Consider the following 14,602-nt stretch of genomic DNA (forward strand, 5'->3'; position numbering starts at 1 on the left):
TATCCTCATTTGTTCCATCTGTTGTTGGTGCATATACCTGTATAATTGCTAAATCAAATGGTTGTCCTCTGAGTCTAACAAGGAGCACTCTTTCTGATATTGCCCAATGTCCTAAAACACTTATTGCCATGTTTTCATCCATAAGAATTCCTACTCCATTAGTATGGGATGTTCCACAAGAATAAATTAGTATTTTATTTCTATTCTGACATGTTCCAGCACCTATGCAACAAACTTTGCTAATTCCCATGATATTAATTTTTAGTCTTTTCATTTCATTTATCACATTGTCCGATCTTCCTGCTTGATATAGGGTTCTTACATTCCAAGTGGCAATAATTTTCGTTTGTGTTACTTGAATTTTATGAGCAGTATACGGCCTTTGCTTGTATCCTGAGCAGGAACCCTTGTAGGTGCTACCGTTCTGGGTCAGAGCGGCCCTGGGAGCAATGAATGACTAAGGGGTAACTCCACTTTCCCCAAAGCTCTGAAAGTCCCCAGTCAGAGCCTTATCACCAGTTGCAGTTTAGAGTCATACCCAGGACAAATGGCAGATACTACTCAGCCCCATAATCCTGACTTCTTGCCATATTCTTTGATGCCCTAACTGATCAGGAAACTATCAATGTCTGCCTTAAATGAACCCATGGACTAGACCTCCACCGCAATCTGTGGCAGAGCATTCCACAGATTCACCACTCTTTGGCTAGAATAATTCCTTCTTACCTTTGTTGCGAAAGGTTACACTTCAATTCTGAGGCTGTGCCCTCTTATTCTGCTCCCACCATAGGAAACATCCTCTCCACATTCACCCTATCTAGTCTTTTCAACATTCAGTAGGTTTCAATGGGATCCCCCTGCATTCTTCTAAATTCCAGTGAGGTCCAAAGCCTCCTAACATTCCTCATACATTAACCCATTCATTCCCGGAATCATCTTTGTGAACTTCCTCTGGACTCTCTCCAATGACAACACATCATTTCTGAGATACGGGGCCCAAAACTGTTGACAGTACTCCAAGTGCAGCCTTATTAGTGTCTTATAAAGCCTCAGCATTATCTTCATGCATTTAAATTCTATTCCCATTGAAATAAATGCCAACATTATATTTGCCTTCTTTACCACAGAACCAACCTGTAAATTAATCTTCTGGGAGTCTTGCATGAGGACTCCTAAGTTGCTCTGCACCTCTCCCCTTCTCCCCATTTAGGTACTCTCGTTCCTTTTACCAAAATGCATTATTGTACATTTCCCAACTGCATTCCACCTGCCACTTTTTATCCCATTCTTCCAATTTATTAAAGTCCTGCTTGTCATGGTCCGGTCCGTGAAGTCCATATTCCAGTTCACAGACTGGTCCATCGATCCTTATTCCAAGTTTTCCGGTTTTCCCTTGTCCTGTTGGTGCCTTAATTGAGGCACATGATTCTGATTTTGGGCTGGCTACATATACAGCTCCCGGGTTCAGCTTCAGTGGCTGGACTGTCCCCTCCCCTCCCCTCCCCTCGCCTCGCCTCCCCTCACCTTGCCTCGCCTCGCCTCGCCTCACCTTGCCTCGCCTCGCCTGAAGCCTTGCCTGCTACCTCGCTTGTGTCCACGCCTCTGCTAGGTAAGTCTGGCCGTTTGCGGCTACCTTGAGTTGGGAACTGTCTCTGTGTCCACGCCTTCACTAGGTAGGTCCAGCTGTTTGCCACTACCTTGTGTTGGGAACCGTCTCTTTGTTCCCTCGCCTCTGCTGTGTAGGTCCGGCCGTTTGCCACTACCTTGAGTGGAGATCTGTCTCTCAGTGTTCTGTGTATGAGTCCCAGCCCTACGTCCTGCTCCCTAGGAGGAGTCCTGACTCTGTGTAGAGCCCCGGCCCCAAGTCCTGTTCCCAAGGAGGGGTCCCGGTTCTGTGTTCCATGTTTCTGTTCTCCCTCGACAAAGTCAAGGTTTCATGTTCTCATCCTGCCCATGTGCCTTGTCCGGCCCAGGAGTACCTCGCCCAGCCCAGCGCTGGGGTTCCCTCGTCCTGTCCAGGAGTCTCACGTCCAGTCCTGTTGTCACTCCTCTTCCTGTAGCCATGTCTTGTCTTTGCCTAGATCTGGGGTCGGAGCCCAAGTCAAGATCCAGGTTCCAGGTCCCTGTCCAGTCTCTGGCCCAGAGTCCTTGTCCAGGTTCCAAGTTCCTAGTTCCTTGTCCAGGTCCTGCTTTCCTAGTCTAGTCCTAGCCCAGGCCCTGTATCCTAGTCTCGTCCAGGGTCTGTGTCTTGTCCAGCGTCATTTCTTCCCCACTTCCCTTGCTTGCTTGACTCACCTAGTCCTGTTCCTAGTACTTCAGTGTCTGTGTCTTGCATTTGGGTCCGCTCCCAGTGCCCGCCTCTATGACAGTCACATCGATTCCTCAGCACTATCTACCATTCCACCTACCTTTATACCATCCACAAACTTTGCCACAAAGCCATTAATTCCACTATCTAAATCATTGAAAAACAATGTGAAAAGTAGCAGCCCAATACTGACTCCTAAGGAACACCGCTAGTCCCTGGCAGCCAACCAGAAAAGGCCCCCTTTATTCCCACTCACTGCTTCCTGCTATCAGCCATTGCTCTATCCATGTCAGTATCTTTCTTCGAATGGCATAGGATTTTATCTTGTTATGCAACCTCTTGTGTGGCACCTTATCAAATGCCTTCTTAAAATCCACTGCCTCTCCTTTGGTATCCCATTTCATATAGTTTTCTAGTTTCCCCTCATATATCATTTTCCCCCTTCTTATACTTCTTATGGTTGCCATTTGTTTAATTTTAAAAGCTTCCATATCATCCAACTTCCTACTCATTTTGCTACCTTAAACACCCTTTCCTTGGCTTTTATGCAGAACCTAACTCCCCCTGTCAGCCATGGTTGCCTCCCTCTGCCATTTGAGAACTTCATCTTCTGTGGGACATGTCTATCCTGTGCCTTGTGAACTGTTTCTAGAAACTTCAGCCATCTCTGCTCTGCCATCATCCCCACCAGTATCCTCCTCCAATCCACCTGGCCAAGCTCTTCTCTCATGTCTCTGTAATTCCCTTTATTCTGTTGTGATACTGATACATGTGACTTATGCTTCTCCCTCTCAAATTGCTTTATGAATTTCATTATATTATGATCATTGCCTCCTAAGGGTTCCTTTACATTAAGCTTCCTACAAAGATCTAGGTTATTTCACGAAGCCCAAACTAAGATAATCTTTCTCTGAGTAGGCTTGAGAAAGAGTATTGTCATAAGAGAAATAGTATTCAAAGATGGATATTTGAATTAATAGATGGGTTACAGGTTCCTTAAAGTTGTTATAGCTGGGAGTGGTAGTGTGGATTAGCTCCCACTACCTTATAAATGTTCCCAATGGCGTTTACCTCAAATAGTCTCGGACAACCAAGTCCAGCTCCTAGCCTTCATGTGTGACTTAGCTACTAAGCGTGAGAGAACTGTTTCTACTGACAGGAGAAGGGGCAAGGATGGGTTACTGGCACCTTAGAACCAGCGCTTCTGGCAGGTGGGGCTTGTCAGCCAAAGTTGGCAGATCATCTAGGGGAAGAAAAACTCTGATCTAAAACCTCCACTGCCTTGTGGCTGTATCCACTCCTGGGGAAATCTTCGGGAGTAAACCCCAAGAGAAAAATCTGGAGCTGGAGTCCCTGCGGCAATCTTATGTTGAGTTTAACATTGATTGGTAACCTTTTGTAGCTGTATCGGTCTCTGCCATTCTTTTGGACTTATGAGCTGTATGGAGAGAGGGAGCCAACAGCATGGGCAACATCTTGTTCTCTATATTGTAGTGTTCTGGCTTGCATATCATGTAAACAGCTGAGATGCGACATCCATGGCCAACCCCAACAAATGGAGGGCTTCAAAGTAAGTTACCAGTAGACTTTATTTTCGATACACGTTATATTCTTCTAGGGTGCATCACAACCTGGTATGGAAGTTGTCCTGTCCAAGACCGGAAGAAGCTGCAGAAGATCGTGAACACAGCCCAGCACATCACACAAACCAATCTTCCGTCCTTGGACTCACTTTACACCACACGCTGTCAGAGCAGTGCTGCCAGAATAATCAAGGACACGACCCACCCAGCCAACACACTTTTCGTCTATCTTCCCTCCGGGAGAAGGCTCAGGAGCTTGAAGATTCGTACGGCCAGATTTGGGAACAGCTTCTTTCCAACTGTGATAAGACTGCTGAATGGATCCTGACCTGGATCTGGACCGTACCCTCCAAATATACGGACCTGCCTCTCGTTTTTTTTTTGCATTACCTTACTTTCCCTTTTCTATTTTCTATTTATGATTTATAATTTAAATTTTTACTACTTACTATCGATTTGTACTCCAGGGAGCCCAAAGCGCAGAATCAAATATCACTGTGATGATTGTACGCTCTAGTATCAATTGTTTGGCAACAATGAAGTACTGTAAAGTATATTCTTTCTAGGCGTGGATTTATTGCATTAGATTGAATTGGACTGAATAGGATTAGATTGGATAGGGTTAGGTAACTATCTACTGAAATTATAGGGTGATTCAGCTACTCACAGGCTCAAAAAATCTCAGGGTGTTTTTTTGTTTACACAAACATTCATTATTATCAGACTTAGGTTGTAAGTCAGGCCTTGAAAAAGGACTGAATGAAGGGGATGTCTGGACCCTGCTGTAGTCGCTCCAGTAGCCACCAACAGTATTTACCCACAGGTATGGTAGCATCCCGGGACTCCAGTGTATGCATGGTCCTACATAGAAGTCCGGAGTTAGCTGATCAGTACTAGAAACTTGCAGTTTTGAGGATTGCATGGCTGCAGAATAATAAGAATAGGAAAAACTGAGTCTAGAATCCTTCTAGTTTTGAATAAACTCTTCTCGGGCTTTCTGCCAGGTACAGATATTGATTTTAACTGACAATTCAATGTCAAACTCCGCCACCTTCATCAGAGATGATGCCTGGGTATGTCCAGCTCAGTGGTATTTATACCCCCTTCGTCCATCTCTCCTGATTGGTTAGTCCTCATCCAATGAGGTTTCTGCTCTTCCACCTAATTTACATTAAGTTCCAGGTCTTACGTAGAGCGAGACCTTTGTCTTCGTTAAAATTCTTTTCCTCTAGTTTTATTTCAAAGGCTTCCTTCACCAGGCAGTCACAAAAGCCATAGGCATAGCACAGTAATTTTGTGCCATCAATGCAATGTTCTGCTACCACTGATTTCTCCAGGTAACCCAAACAGATACACCTCCTGTGCTCCTTGATGCGAGTTTCCACCATGCGTCCTGTCTGGCCGATACGCGCTGCTCCACATTCACAGGGAATCCTGTAAATGCCAGCTATCCTGAGTCCCAGGCCATCTCTGACTTGCATCAGCAGTGATTTGAACTTCCTTACGGGTTTGCGGATTGTATTAATCTGGTATTTCTTCAGGATCCTGGCAATCCTTCCAGAAACATGGAAATATAGGGAAGACAAGTGGTAGTGATGGATTCGTACTTCTTGTTAGGTTTCCTGGATTTTCCATCATCTCTTTCAAGGGCCCAATTGATTTCTTTCACCTTGTAGCCATTCTATAGTAATGCCGTGTATAATCGTCTTATTTCCTCATGGGCACTCTTTGGGTCCAAAATAGTTTTCACACGGTTAATCAAAGTAGAAAGACCTGCTCTACATTGGGAGGTGTGATGGTGGCTGTATCTTGTTGAGGGATAAGTCTGCGTGAGCGAGTGTCTGATAGACGCCATGTCCGAAGCTACTCCCCAGTTTCCGTCATATTAGAATATCCAGGAATGTCCAGGAACGAGAGGCAATCATTCTTCTCCATCTTCATTGTAAATTGAATATTTGGATGTATACTGCTCAGATAATCAAGGAACTGTTGGAGTGCCTGGAGTCCATGAGGCCACACTACGAAGGTGTCATCAATGTATCTGAAGAAGCATTTAGGGCGTAAGGGCGATGAACTCAGAGCCCTTTCCTTAAAGTCCTCCATGCAGGAATTAGAAATAGCTGCTAACAAGGACCATCCCATGACCACTCCGTCTGTTTGTTCATAGTAGTTCCCCTTGTAGAGGAGGTAGTCAATGTAAGGATGTTCAGAAAAGGCAATGGTACCCTTAGCAAACCTTGACTGCAGGAGGAGCAAGCTATCCTCGATGGGAACTCTTGCGAACAGGGACACCAGATTGAAACTGACCATTATGTCAGCTGGATGTTGGTTATCATTTTTACGAAATTGGTCAAACTTGTGAAGGGAGGCAGCATGGTCGTTAAATGCTGAGTGAGGTAGTAAGTCAGAGAAGCTATCCCACTGACGATACACCTCGGGGCGAGGGGACCCTCCTTGTGTATGTTCGGGAGCCCGTAGAGTCTTGAAGGTACTGGCACCTGAAGCGGAAGTGTCTTGCATATGTCTATTGACAGTCCGGATTTCTTCAGTAAACCGGAGGTCTTCCTCACAATCGAATCCTTGGGATCCCGCTGTTGAACTCTGTAGGCGGGATCATCCAGAGTCTGTTGGACATTCCTATGGTATTCCTCTGAGGACTTCAGAGCCATCACATTTCCTTTGTTGGTAAAATCATGATGGCTGGGTTTTGCCGTAGTGGCCGGAGGGCCAGTTACTCTCCTTTTGTAAAGTTAAGTATTGGCAAAATGGCCCCACTGAGGGCCATGCAGACCTCCATCCTTACCTCCTCCGCAGTACCCGGTGGTAGTATTTGGATTGCTTGCTCTACTCTGCCAATGTAGCCCTGATAAGGGAGGCTCTGGGGACTGGAGCGAAGTTTAGCTCCTTGCTGAGGACCGATCTTGTTGCCTCATCGATACTTCGCCCTATTTGATTGACGACAATCCTTTTTGGGTCCAATAGTGGGATGGCTGCACATTGTTGGGATAGTTTGTTGTATTTCCCGACCTGCCTCGCAGTGTTCCTTTGTGAAACTAGTTCGCCTTGGGCAGTGGTGGACCTGTCAATGTACTCCCAATCACCAGGAGACAAGGGCTGACAATTCCGGGTGAAGAGACAGTTGTCTGTTCGCATTGATGTCCAGAGCGGATCTAATGTAATGGACACGCTCCCTAACCAACGCTCGGCTAGCTTATCATAGAATACGTTTGACTGCCAGAGAAACAACCACAGAACGCAACCTCGCAAATTTAGGGATGATGTCCTTGACCTAGCATCACCGAAAGAAAGCTAAAGAATAAAAAAGCCTTGCCTTCTCTTTTCACGCAATAATTCAAAGTGACAAACATTGTGGTGGACATCCTCCCTTTAGAAAAAGAACGGCTGGTGTTTCAGGATTGCCTATGAATATGGAGCAGCGTATATCGGCCAGAAGGGATGCACAGTGGAAACCCGCATCAAGGAGCACAGGAAGTGTATCCATTTGGGTTACCCAGAGAAATCAGCAGTAGCAGAACATTGCATTCTCCATGGCCATAGGATTGACTTTGATGGCACAAAACTACCGTGCCACGCCAATGGCTTTTGGGACCGCCTGGTGAAGCAAGCCATTGAAATAAAACTAGAGGTAAAGAATTTTAACCAAGACAAAGTTCTCGCTCTAAGTAAGACCTGGAATTCAATTGTAAATAAGGTGGGAGCGTGGAAACCTGACTGGATGAGGATTAACCAATCAGGAGGGACGGACAACGGGGATTATAAATACTGCTGGACTAGACATGCCCAGGCGTCATCTCTGATGAAGATGGAAGTTTGTCATCAACATATCGGTTATAATTGATGCTTGTACCCAGCTGGAAGCCCAAGAATAGTTTATTCCTCATATATGGCGGGAAAGCACTAGATCTTATTTTCCCTCTAATTTTGTCATCTGTGTTTAATCACAACACCTTCAACAGTCGGTAAAGCCAGGTACAAAGTTTTGTGGTGGTTTCTGCTACAGGATATGTCCAGCGTGCCTCTGGAGGCTTTGCTACCTTTCAGATCCTATAGTTGATATTTGGGAATACAGAAGGTCTGCAAATCCTGCCCCTCTGTGGGGAAGCCTATGCACAACATGATGTAAATGCCAGATCAGCCTTGCATCATATAGTTGATGCTCCACAACAAAGAGATTTGTTTAAAGAAGCTGTATTGCTAAACTAAAGGGGGACTGTTCTTATCATCCTCTCCAAAGAGACATAACTGGTCAATGAGTCAGCGATTCAGATTCAAAATTAATTTATCACGTGTAGATCGAAACATACAATGAAATGTGCCGTTGTGCTAACAAGCAACACACTTAGGGGTGTACTGAGTGCAGCCTGTAAGTGTCAACACACATTCCGGTGCCAACATATCATGCCCACAATGTTCAGCAGGATAACATAAGCAACAACAACAATTACCACAACTACAAAACAAAACAACATTAGAAAAACAAGCCCCTTTCTCACCATTCCACCCACACACATAGACAGGACTGCAACACCAGGACAGGCTGCCATTTGGATATTCCATAAACACGAGGAATTCTGCAGATGCTGGAAATTCAAGCAACACACATCAAAGTTGCTGGTGAACGCAGCAGGCCAGGCAGCATCTCTAGGAAGAGGTACAGTCGACGTTTCGGGCCAAGACCCTTCGTCAGGACTAACTAAAGGAAGAGCTAGTAAGAGATTTGAAAGTGGAAGGGGGAGGGGGAGATCCAAAATGATAGGAGAAGACAGGAGGGGGAGGGATGGAGCCAAGAGCTGGACAGGTGATTGGCAAAAGGGATATGAGAGGATCATGGGACAGGAGGCCAAGGCAGAAGGAAAAGGGCTGGGGGGGGGGGAACCCAGTGGATGCATTAGTGGAAGCTAGAGAAGTCAATGTTCATGCCATCAGGTTGGAGGCTACCCAGATGGAATATAAGTCAATGTTCTCTAGCTTCTGCTAATGCCCCACCTCCCCCTCGTACCCCATCCATTATTTATTTATATACACACATTCTTTCTCTCTCTCTCCTTTTTCTCCCTCTGTCCCTCTATCTATACCCCTTGTCCATCCTCTGAGTTTTCCCCCGCCCTCCCCCTTTTCCTTCTCCCTGGGCGAAGGGTCTCGGCCCGAAACGTCGACTGTACCTCTTCCTAGAGATGCTGCCTGGCCTGCTGCATTCACCAGCAACTTTGATGTGTGTTATTTGGATATTCCAATTGTTTTCCACAGGTTATGAGAAACAGACATTACTTGCCATATAACTGGTCAACGTTGATTCTACCACCAACTAAGTACAGTACTTAACTTTTTTGTCACATGTACATCAAAGCGTAAAATGAAATGTGTCATTTGTTTCAAGACAAATCAGCAAGGATTGTGGGGGGCAGCCCGCAAATATTGTGCTTTTGGCAGCAAGCTAGTATGCCCACAACTCAATAACCCTAACCTCTAAATCTTTGGAATGTGGGAGGAAACTGGACAAGACAAAGGAAGCTGAGAACATGCAAACTCCTTATAGGCAGTGAAGGGAACTAAATCCCGATTGGTGATCGTTGGCACGGTAAAGCCATGCGCTAACCATTATACTTTCATACCGCTCACATTAATAATATGCCACAGTAATATGACTTCAGAATTTGAAGTATATGATCTGGTCACTGCTGCATCACAAGATATACCTCTTTAAGACAGAGCTGATGTTTCTTTCAAGGATCAAGGATCAACTTTATTCACCATACACATTTACAGGTACTAGGAACTTGCTGTGGTACGTTGGCACGACATGCAACAAAAAGAAACATTCAACAATTGTAAAGAATAAAACTCAATAAAAATAAAGTTAGAGGTTAAAGTATGGATATGGAATAAAATGTGAATAAATTCATAAAAACCAGCATGTATTTACAATGTAAACAATATTGTAAAAAATGGTTTAAAGTGTTTACAGTGCAGTGCAGAGACAGGAGAGTGGGTATAATAGATGGGGGTGGGGATGAACATTTTAAGGTGGTGAAAAGTGTTTGTTTTCATAGCCCAATAGCACTTTCAAGAAGGGAGCTTTTGGAAAAGGCTGTTTGCAGGATGGATAGTGTCAGCAATGATTTTTCCTGCCTGTTTCTTTATCCTGGACAGATCTGAGACCAGCAGCGATGGTAGAGAGCAGTCAATGATCTTTTCTGCTGACCTGACGTTTTGCTGCAGCTTCTGTATATTGTGAGAGAATGGTGCATCAAACCACACTCTAATGACCTTCTCCCTTTCTCATTCACTCTGGTCTTCATATCAAGAGTCATAGATTCATAGAAAAACACAGCATAGAAACAGGCCCTTCGGCCCATCTAGTCCATAGCAAGCCATTTAAACTACCTACTCGCATCGACCTGCACTGGGACAATAGCCCTTCATACCCATCCCATCCATGTACCTATCCAAACTTCTCTTAAATGTTGAAATCAAGCTCACATGCACCTCTTGCACTGGCAGCTCATTTCACAATCTTACCACCTTCTGACTGAGGAAGTTTCCCCTCTTGTTCCCTTAAACATTTCATCTTTCATCTTTAATCCATGACCTCTAGTTGTAGTCCCACCCAACTTCAGTGGGAAAAGCCTGCTTGCAATTACCCTATCTATGGTTCCTAAGGTTGTCATAGCAGAGGGTATTAGTGGGGATAAGCTCTCACTACCTATAAAGTGCTCCAAATGGCGTGCAACTTTAACAGCTCCTGACAACCAAGTCCAACTCTTGGTCTTCAGGTGTGGCTTAGTTACTAGGCCCAGCGGAACTGTTTCTACTGACAAGAGAAGGGGAAAGGGTGGACCACTGACACCTCCAAACCAGTTGCTTCAGGCAGGTGGGGCTTGTCAGCCTTGGACAGCAGCCCGCCTAGGAGAAGGAAAACTCTGATTTTAAACCTCCGCTGACTTGCGGCCATACCCACCCATGGGAAAGGCTTCAGGAGTAAACCTCGAGGAAGAAATCTGGAGCCTGGGTCCTTAAGGCAATTTGATATTGTTTACAACTTCAGTCTGGCAATCTCTGCGACGACACTGGTGCCGAGCTATATCGGCGCTTGCCCTTCACTTGGACGACATCAGTGACGTGGAGAGGGGGAACCCACTGCATGGGCAACAGCCAGTTCTTCAAGTCTTCCCAGACAGGCTTGTGCCCTGGAGAGGACACAGTCCACCAGAGGCGCAAACCAATGATCCCCTGGGATGGATCCCCTGTGTACTACTCCTCATAATTTTGTATACCTCTATCAAATCTCCCCTCCACCCTCTACGCTCCAAGGAATAATGTCCAAACCTGTTCATCTTTTAACTCAGGTCCTCCAGTGCCAGCAACATCCTTGAAATTTTTCTCTGTACTCTTTCAACCTTATTTATGGGGAGAAGGCAGGAAAAGGGTACTGATTGTGGATGATCAGCCATGATCACAGTGAATGGTGGTGCTGGCTCAAAGGGCTGAATGGCCTACTCCTGTACCTATTGTCTATTGTCTATTGTCTTATTTACATCTTTCCTATAGGTAAGTGATCAAAACTGCGTACAATACTCCAAATTAGGCTTCACCAATGTCTTATAGAACTTTAACATAACATCTCAAATTTCTTCAGCTTACTAATATCTCTGGCCTCCATAGCAGCACCTTCCTCTCCACGACTTCCTCCTTCTTTTGCATCTTTAACCAGCATTTGGTTTTCCCAGGATAGAGGGCAGCACCAACTACTCCCACTCCAAGTGGGAGGGGGTACCACTCTACCTGGAAGAACAGTGCTGATCATTGATGGCGAGAAAAGGGCAGCACAGTAACTTAATGCAAGTTAATAAATATTTATAAATGGGGACTTTGCCAAGATGGAATAAGGAATCGAATAATAGATTGCAGTGCTGGCCCAGATATCAGATCTAGATACTCTGGTAAGTTCAGATGAACGGTTCTGATGAAGGCTCTCGGCCTGAAACGTTAACTGTTTATTCCTTTCCACAGATGCTGCCTGATCTGCTAAGTTCCTCCAACATTTTGTGTGTGTTACTCTGGACCTTCAGCATCTGCAGAATCTCTTGTGTTAAGGATTTGCATCTTTGCATTTGCATGGGATGATGTCATGAGATGTTGGGCAAATGATTGAACACTGCTGAAGACATCACTTTAAGAGGGAGATATCCACAAACATAAATTAGATTTAAAGATTCAAACTACTTTTATTAGCAAGGAGTGTATTAATTATACACCTTGAGATTTGTCTGCTTGCAGGCAGCCACAGTGCAAGAAACCCAAAAGAAGCCAATTAACAAAAAGAAAGGGCAACACCCAATGTGCAGGAAAGAGACAAATACACAAACCATGCAAATAATAGAAATAATAGAAGCAAGCACAGCACTCCAAATCAAATTGAGTCCTTAGATCCAAATCCCTGGTGCGTCCTGGAGCAGGCCCAAACCTCTGACTCAGTTCATCTTATTAGCGGGGCAAATCGCCACCAAGCTTGTAGACACAAAGCACAGCAGCCAGGGCAGTTTCACAGACTCAGTATTGTGGAGAGAAGAGTGAACATTGCGGGAAAGTGAGTGAAATCGGCCCCACTCTCACCTCTAGTCCCGGCACCCTGCCTTTCCAGTTTATGTGGGCTGGTGTTTAGATTGTCAAACAGCCAAACAGGAGATTTCATGTCATCTCCAAAGATAGTTTGATTGGTTGTTTATAGGATGATCTATTTCCAAGAAACTCTGGTTTGCATCTGCTTCCTGCCTTTATCGGGTGATTATAAGGTTCTTTACTCGGACACTCAAGGCAACATTATGAAGGGGAATATCTTGGACCATTGAGCTGATTTCCATTTCCTTCTTTGCTTAATACATTCACATCAAATGTTTCTGCCCATATTTTAAAGGAGATATTAAACTTATTTACTTTAACTGAATTAACACCTCCATTAATTCAGCAGAGGAACTTAATGTAAGTTAATAAATATTAATATATGAGCAGTTTGCCAAGATAGAAAAGGAATCTAATAATAGATTGCAGTGCTGGCCCCGATTTCAAATGGAGATACTCTGGTGGGTTCAGTCAATTTGATCTGCGGGCTACAGCAAGTGCTGACTCAAAACATCACAAGGTTTAGAAAGGACACCTCCCAGTGTAAGTGTCAGTTTGATTTGGCTATTATCATACCATGTCTCCGGTCAGCCCAGGGCATGTACCAATTACTTCCAATGGTTAGATAAGGAGGACCAGGTTAGCAACTAGAGTTACAAACCAGGCAGGATGACGGCACTGTTTCTCAGAGATCATGTAGAGCTAAGGGCAGATGCTTTAGGCTATTGATGTTAGAACAGGATTATGTGGAAACCACAGTTTATTTTAAATAATACATTTTATAAGATTTGTCCTTTTTAAAAAAACTCATTTATTTTTCACACTCACCGGCAGAAAGTGGTATAGCAGCTAAACTAACGGTTTATCAACTTTCTCATTTTTCATTGGCTATATATTAGCACATTACCCACATGATGTAATTGTTTTAGTTAAGTAGCCTATTAACTAATTTATTACTATCTAAGGAATTTTCTTTATCCTATTTATAAAAGTGATAGATTTTTCAGAAGTGCCATATTTTATTTCTCTTTATTCCTTTGTCTTGCACTCCTTAGCATTAATTCTCCTCTTAGCATCGTTTCTCAGCTCTTTATTTAGTTTGCTTAGTATTTGTATGTTTGTTTGTACTCTAAAATAAACTGAAATCTTGGAATTAAGACTGCTCACCATTCTTGACTCCTGGAAGAACACTGAGGATCAGAAATTAAACAGAGATCCAGCCTATAGCTTTCAAGTTCCTGAAGTTGTGAAAGACAATTTGACCAGGGCTTTTGGAATTCTTGACCAAAGGTTGAGCATAGAATGTGAGGCATAGAAAAGTACTGTACAGTACAGGCCCTTCGGCCCACAATGTTTTGCCGACCTATTAACCAACTCTAAGATCATTCTAACCATTCCCTCCCACATAACCCTCAATTTTTCTATCATCCATGTTCCTATCTAAGAGTCTCCTAAACGTCCGTAATGTATCTGCCTCTACCACCACTCCAGCAGTGTGTTACAGGCACCCAGCACTCACTGTGTAAAAAAAATCTACCTGTAGTACCTCTCAATACTTTCCTCCAATCATCTTAAACTTACGTCTCCTCAAATCAGTCATCTTCAAGCTGGGAAAAGTCATAGGCTGTCCACACTATTTATGCCTATGATGTCGTCCTGTTGAAGGGTCTCGGCTCGAAACATCAACGATTCATTCCAACCCCATTGAGGCTGCCTGACCTGATGAGTTCTTCCAGCTTTTTGTATATGTTGCTCTGGACTTCCACCATCTGCAGAATCTCTTGTATTTATGACTTCCTTTGTGGTAATCATATTTCTTTCCCTACTGTAAATACATGCTGGTATTTATGTAGTTTGTATTGTAATAATAATGATGGATTTATGCATATTTGTATTTCATATCCATACTTTAACTGCTATGTTTTGTAATTTATATACATTGACTAACTCAAAGGAAGAAACAGGAATCTAAAATGTGAGCCTAACTTCAGGTTTACTTTAAGCGAGGCATGCACATATCACATGGTAGCGGAATGACGTATGCAATTCACGTATTTATATATGTAACCCT

Source organism: Mobula hypostoma, chromosome 10 (assembly GCF_963921235.1).
Source record: "Mobula hypostoma chromosome 10, sMobHyp1.1, whole genome shotgun sequence".
In the NCBI taxonomy this organism is placed as follows: domain Eukaryota; kingdom Metazoa; phylum Chordata; class Chondrichthyes; order Myliobatiformes; family Myliobatidae; genus Mobula; species Mobula hypostoma.